Raw genomic sequence first — 7,053 nt, forward strand, 5'->3', positions numbered from 1 at the left:
CTTATCTTTTTTTTTTGTATTTTTTGTATTTTTACCAGTACCAGGGATCGAACTCACGACTGCCTGCTTGCAAGGCAGGCGCTTATGCCGCTGAGCTAAATCCCCAGCCCCAAAAGATATTTTCTTTCCTGTACACTAGCTGCAATCTTGTCTTCAAGGTCTGAAATTCTATCTTCACATTCACTGAGGCAGTTTTTACAACTTTCAAGGATCCAATCCAAAAATGGGCATCTGAGATGAATACACAATTCTGAGATGAAGAAATACAAATGGCTCAAAGAGATTACCAGGAAACTAAAAACTCTATTGAAAGCTGGCATAACAGCTTGAAAGAAACTAAGGATAGATTATCTGAACTGGAGGACAGATTTGTAATGTGGGAGCATGAGATGAAAAACTTCTTAAAAATAACAAGAAAACAAGCAGCAATAAAAGGCTTGAAGATGTTAGAGGATCTATAACTTAAGAATTAAGAATGTAAAAGAAGAAGTAGGGACACAAAGAAATGAACCACAAAGGCTATTCACAGAAATAATCCAGAATTTTCCTAATTTAGCAAAAGGTAAAGATACTCAGATATATGAGGCATACAGGACCCCAGCCACCTACAACCCAAACAGAACACCACCCAGGCATATAATAATCAAAATTCCAGAAATCCAATATAAGACCAGAATATTAAAAGCCATTAGAGACAAGAAACAGATCACTTACAGTGGAACACCCATCAGAATTACAGCAGACTTCTCAGCCCAAACCATCAAATCACGAAGAGCGTGGGGGGAAATAATTCAAGCTTTGAAAGATAATAACCTCCAGCCAAGATTGATATATCCTGCACAACTGTCCCTAGAAATTGATGGAAAAATAAGGTGCTTCCAGGATAAAGAGGAACTAGGGGAATTTGCAACCACCAATTCAACTCTACAGAGAATACTGCAGGATATTCTAAAAAAAAGAAAAATACCAAGATTCCAGAAACAGTGGCAGAGAGGCCACAATGAATGGAGCAGAAAGCAAAATGAAGAAGACAAACTGACAACTAATGACAGAAAAAGAGCTCAACAGTAACGAGGCAGAGAAAGTTACATGGTAGGAACAGCTATTTTGGAAAAAACAAGACATCATAATAGCTAGTGCTGATTTAGTATCATCTTGTTTTGAAGTCCCATCAAGCTTTTGTTCTTCTGTCTCCATCGGTCTTAACATGTTGTATCTTATTGGATTTTATTATATGTGATAATATAAACAAAAACTTTTATAGACAAGGAGATTATACAGAAACCATTGCTCATTTTCTGTTAGTTGGTTCTAAATACCCTGTAATGTTGTCATTCTCTTGAATGGTTTTACATTGTCTTGATATGTTTGATGCTACAGTATACGAAGTTATTCTCAAAGATTTCAAGGAAAGAGACACTATGGTAACTACTTTTATGTCGGGATATCTTGTGGTGAAACACTATTTTGCTTAAATGGTTATGTTTTGACCTGTGCTGTTTTGTTGTTATGTCCTCTTTTATCTCAATCTTTTATTATTATTTACTTTTTTATCTTTTTAATTAAGGGGAAAATAAAAAATAGCAGGATATATTATAGTAACCCACTTTGATTTCCTATTAAGTTGATTTGAAACCCTGTATTGCTCTCACCATCTTGTTTTGACTGATTTTCCTCTATTCTGTTTTGCTTGATACTACCCAGTTTGAGAGTATAGGCAACAACTGTGAAGAAAATAAGATTCATCATGACACCCATTTTGGTTTGACTATTATCTTCTTTTGAAGTCCTGTAATGTCTCCAATGTTTTGGTTTTATTGGTTTTGTTCTTTACTGTTTTGTTCAATTGTATTATAACTGATGATATAGGCAATTCTTTTTAAGATAGCAAGAGGCATTATGGTAACCAATGTTGATCACCTTATATTTTGTTTTTGCAGTATGTATTATGTCCATCCTTTTGATTTGACTGACTCTGTTTTGCTATGTCACGTTTGGTTTTATTCTCTTTAAAAAAAAGTAATAAGAACTGTGGGAGTAATAAAACCCAAAATGTGTAGTTCTCATTGTACAAAAGAGAGCAAAAGAAAGTGTTCTAAAGGATATAACTGCATGTATATTTAAGTGTATAAGATAGATAAACATATTACTGAGTTATTGGATCACTGAACAGAACTGTTTGCAATCTCACTGTTTGAATGTCCACTTTATATGCTTTAATTTTGTAACTTGAACAACTATTTCTAAGATGACATTATGTAATCTATTAACTAGTGATTTCCTACTGTTTATTTTTTCTGCAATTCTGTATAACTTGTACCCTTTTTCTGTTTTTTTTTCTTTTTCTCCTTAAGTAATATTTTTAAAAAAGAAATACAAATGGCAAATAAATACATGAAAAAATGTTCATCATTATTACTTATTAGAGAAATGCAAATTAAAACCACACTGAGATTCCATCTCACTCCTGAAAGAATGGCCAGGATCAAGAAAACTACCAACAACAAATGCTGGAGAGGCTGTAGGGAAAAAGGAACTCTCCTGCATTTTTGGTGGGAGTGTAGACTGCTGCAACCATTGTAGAGGTCAGTTTGGAGATTTTTCAGAAAGCTTGGATTGGAGGTCCCATTTGTTCCAACTATTCCACTTCTAGACATTCCCAGAAGAACTGAAGACTTCATACCTCAGTGATATATACATGAGCACCCATGTTTATAGCAGCACAATTTTTAATAGCCAGATCTTGAAAACAACTTAAGTCTCCATCAACTGAGGAATGGATAAAAAAGTTGTGGTATTTTTATACAATGGAGTACTACTCAGCTATAAAGAATGATCACATTGAGATATTTATAAATAAGGGGGCACAGCTTGAGACCATACTCATAAGTGAAATAAATAAAATTCCCATGTGTAAGTACCGAATAGTTTCCCTAGTGTAAGAAATGGTATGAATACATAAAAGTATGTGGTAATCATGATTCCCCATTATTTTGTTCTGAAGCCTTATAATGTTTTCATTCATTCATTGGAATGGTTTTATTCTGGGGTGTTTGATTTTATTGTCTGTGATGGTATGAACAGTTATTTTGAAGAAAACAAGACATTATAATATCTAGTGATGATTTAATATCAGTTTGTTTTGAAGTCCCATCAAGCTTTTTTCCTTCTGTCTCCATTGGTTTTATCATGTTGTATCTTATTGAATTTTATTATATGTGATAGTATAAACAAAATATTTGTAGACAAGGAGATATAGAAACCATTGTTCATTTTCTGTTAGTTGGTTCTAAATACCTTGTAATACTTTCATTCTCTTGAATGATTTTACACTGTCTTGTTATGTTTGATGCTATAGTATATGAAGGTATACTCAAGTATTTCAAGGAAAGAGCCACTCTGGTAACTACTGTTATGTCGGGTTATCTTGTGGTGAAACATTATGTTGCTTAAATTGTTTTGTTCTGACCTGTGTTGTTATGTCCTCTTTTATCTTAATCTCCTTTATTTTTCAAAATAAAAAAAATAAAGTTTAGGATATGGGAGCCACGCTGTATTCCCCTGAGAAACGAACCCCTTGCCTTCATCTTTACCTGATCTTTTCTTCAACCCTATTCACTGAGATATGCAGATGCTGCGTAGAAGCCGATGTTCCCTTAATCGGCCAAAACAATGTGATTAAATTTGGCTGAGATGCTAGTGAGCCCCCACCACTGATGGCTAAATGGGAGTTCAAACAAGAGCCTGTGAACTAAGATGTGCAATAACATCTCAGCTAAGTCTACAGACTCAAAAAGAATTGTACCTGGGCCAGGGATATAGCTCAGTGGCACAGCACCTGCCTGGCAAGAGCAAGGTCCAGTCCTGAGTTCAATTCCTGGTATAAAAAAAATTATACCTTCCTGATAGTAAAGGTGCCAGCCTTTCTTGTATTATTATCCATTGCACCACCAAGTGTAGGACCTCTGTGCCCATTGCAAGAGTGCTCTGTTTCTCCTTACATGCCATGCCTGCAAAGTTTCTCTTTCTGTGCACTCTGCTGCAACCCCCACTCCACTGCAACCTCCCTGACCGGTACCAATAAAACCCATGAGCACTCTGACTCACGGCCTTTTGTTCCACAGAGATCATTGGGTCATCCCAAAGCCCCTTCAAATACAGATTTTTTTCTATCTTCTTTTTCATCTGCGTGTAATGTTGCCAGGTGAGAGGTTTTGGCAGTAGGAAGTAATTGGCTGCAGGACACAGAATGAATTAGTAGATTAGACACTGATCCTAGGAAAATGAGGCTGTTGTTGAAACCAGGGCATAGAAGTGAGAGCTGAAGGAAGAGAGTAGTAATAAAACCATTGTCCTTGGCAAATTCTATTTGGAAAAAGTACTGAGAGATGATGATGCACACACGTTTAAAATAACATATAAATATCCCCAGTAATATTCTCAACATATCATTTTCTGGCCTCTGAACCAACTCACTTGGCCCATAACAGACTCACGACTTACGACTGCCTGAGATTCAGTGTTGAACAGCTCTGCCTGACAGCTTTCTGACAATGAATCAAGGCAGAGAAGTTGTGGCACTTATTGTTTTGCCCACTTTTGTTATTTTTTAGATATATACTGTGTTGACATACATAGAGAACTTGGTACCCCTCTGATATGAGACTTGTTTTGTTGCTTTTTCATTTTGTTTTGTTTTGGGTACTGAGGATGGAACTCACAATCTCACACTTGCCAGGCAGGCACTGAGCTGATATCTCTGACCTGATACATGAAACTTCTGGGTAACACTTCAGATCCAAATTACAACAACTAGTAATACTGATCATCTTTTCATGTACTTGTGTATCTTCAGTGGAGAAATATCTATTTAAGGATTTTACCTATATTTGAATAAACTGAGAATTAAAGACAATTTTTGCAACTGTGGTAGTTAGCTGTTGTCAACTTGAGTAAGAAACACCCAATCGGTTGGCTTAGCTTAGTTCTGGCTGTGACCAGGTGAATTAACTCAAGTGGAAGTCGACCCTGAGTGTGAGCAGCATCAACCAATAGGATCACAGAATGAACAGAATAAAAAGAGGAACAAAGAAGGAAGTCTGGCTCTGTTTCTTTGGAGGAGCTCCAGGCTTCGCCACACCATGGACATCTGTCTTCTGGCTTCCAGCATAGATGTTTCCAGTCCTTCAGTGCAAGCCACTAGCACAGGACTCTACAGTGAGCTCTGGACCTTCGACTTTTGACTGGCTCCTTCAGAGCTCCAGCATGGAAATATAGGTGATAATAATCAGGATAGTGGTCATCTTTGAATAACCCTTTGACAAAGGACATGAAAGATCTTTTCTGGGATGTTAATGCTTTTTGATGCATGTGCTTGTTATAGAGGGGTGTTTGCTTTATAAACGTTTATTGCACTGTACATTTATAACTTGTGCACTGTTTTAGTTGTATATTATATTTCAATAAAGTTTACTTTAAAAGTACACTTAACTTGGAAAAGAGACTAATCATAATCTCCAAAGTGTGTGTGCAGATGGGAGGTTTTGAGGAAAACCAGGTGTTGCCCATACCTGAAATCCCAGCACTTGGGAGGCTGAGGTAGGACAACTGTGAATTCGAGGCCAGCCTGGACTACATAGACCCTGCCTCCAAAAACAAAAAGATTATAAACTTTTTTTCATAGAATGTGATTTAACGAAGAAATGTACAAACTTTCACGCCGTGACAGTTTCTGCGCTTGGTGCCACGGAGGGCATTGGTGAAGCGTGAAGTGTCAGGATTCTCACAAACGCCCCCAACTTGATGAACCTTAAAACCCTAGACATGGTATTCCACACTTTATTTCTATCTAACCTAGCTGCCTATAATACAAGGGCAAGTGCATGTGTTTTTCCAGGTCCCAGGCTGTTCTCTGGTTCATTGCCGCCTAAAAGCAGCAGCAAACCGAAGCTACTTCCTGGGCATTTTCTCATCCCAGAACTGGGCTCCCAGCTGGCCTGGACTCCGCTCTTATTTTTCCACTTTGCAGGCGCTGGCCAGTGCGCCGCCTGTGCACGGAGAGCAGAAGTCACACTCCCACCAGGGCTTCAGCGCCCAGGGCCCCTAGGGAAGACAAAGAGGCGGGAGACAGCAGGAAGCCCGCCCCTCCAACGGCGGTTAACGATCGCCCAGCCACCTGCGGCGGGCCCGGATTGGTTCACGACTCGCCCTGTCCCGCCCCATCGGCAGGTGCAGGTTTCCGAGCGCGGGAGTCTCCGGCCGGGCGCGAGGGAGCGCGCGCTCCTCCACCCGGCCGCGCCGCGGGCTGCTGTCAGGCACCCTAGCTGGGAGCAGGAGGCGTGGGGTTCCGGACTACGCTTCTTTCCGAAAGTCAGGGGGGCCCTTCTTGCAACGAGGGCGAACTGGGGAGAGGCGCGGAGGAAAGGGTAGACGCAGGGACAGCCCGCCCGGAGATGGAAATGGAGGAAGGCCCACACGGATCTCCCCCGCCCCTCGGCAGCAGCTCTGCGGACAGGGTGCGGCGGGAGAGTCCGCGCAGCCGCAGCAGGCACCGTGGGTCCCGACTCTTCGGCCCTTGGCTCCGCCCACCGCGGTTCCGGCTAGGCCCCGCCCTCGCCACACGCAGGCCCCGCCCCAGGTTTAAATTACACTGCCGCCCCCGCGGATTGCGCTGTAAACCTTGGCAGCTGCTCTCTGCCCAGGTTTCCCTCACGCGGTCTCCGCCCGCAGACAGCCAGCGTCCGCTCTCCCGTGTTCTCCCAGCGGCCCGGTGAGCCTGGCCCAAGCCCGAACCCTAGCCCTGCACCCCGCCGCATCTGCTCCACGCCTAGAAGGCCGGGCCTCGCTTCCCGCTCTTCAGTTTCTTTGTGTCTCCTCAGCATAGTTTGTCCTTTTCTCTGTCCTCTTGTTTTTTTTCTTCCTCTTCTTTCTTTCTTACTTTTTTTCTCTCTTATTTCTTTCTTTCATACAGGTCTTGCTACGTCGTGCGGGATGGGCTTGAACTTATATATAGCTCAGACTGGACTGGAACTCGGGGCAATCCTCCTGCCTCAG

Source organism: Cavia porcellus, unplaced genomic scaffold (genome assembly GCF_034190915.1).
Source record: "Cavia porcellus strain 051 isolate PalLab524CR breed Dunkin Hartley unplaced genomic scaffold, mCavPor4.1 scaffold_9, whole genome shotgun sequence".
Classification (NCBI taxonomy): Eukaryota; Metazoa; Chordata; class Mammalia; order Rodentia; family Caviidae; genus Cavia; species Cavia porcellus.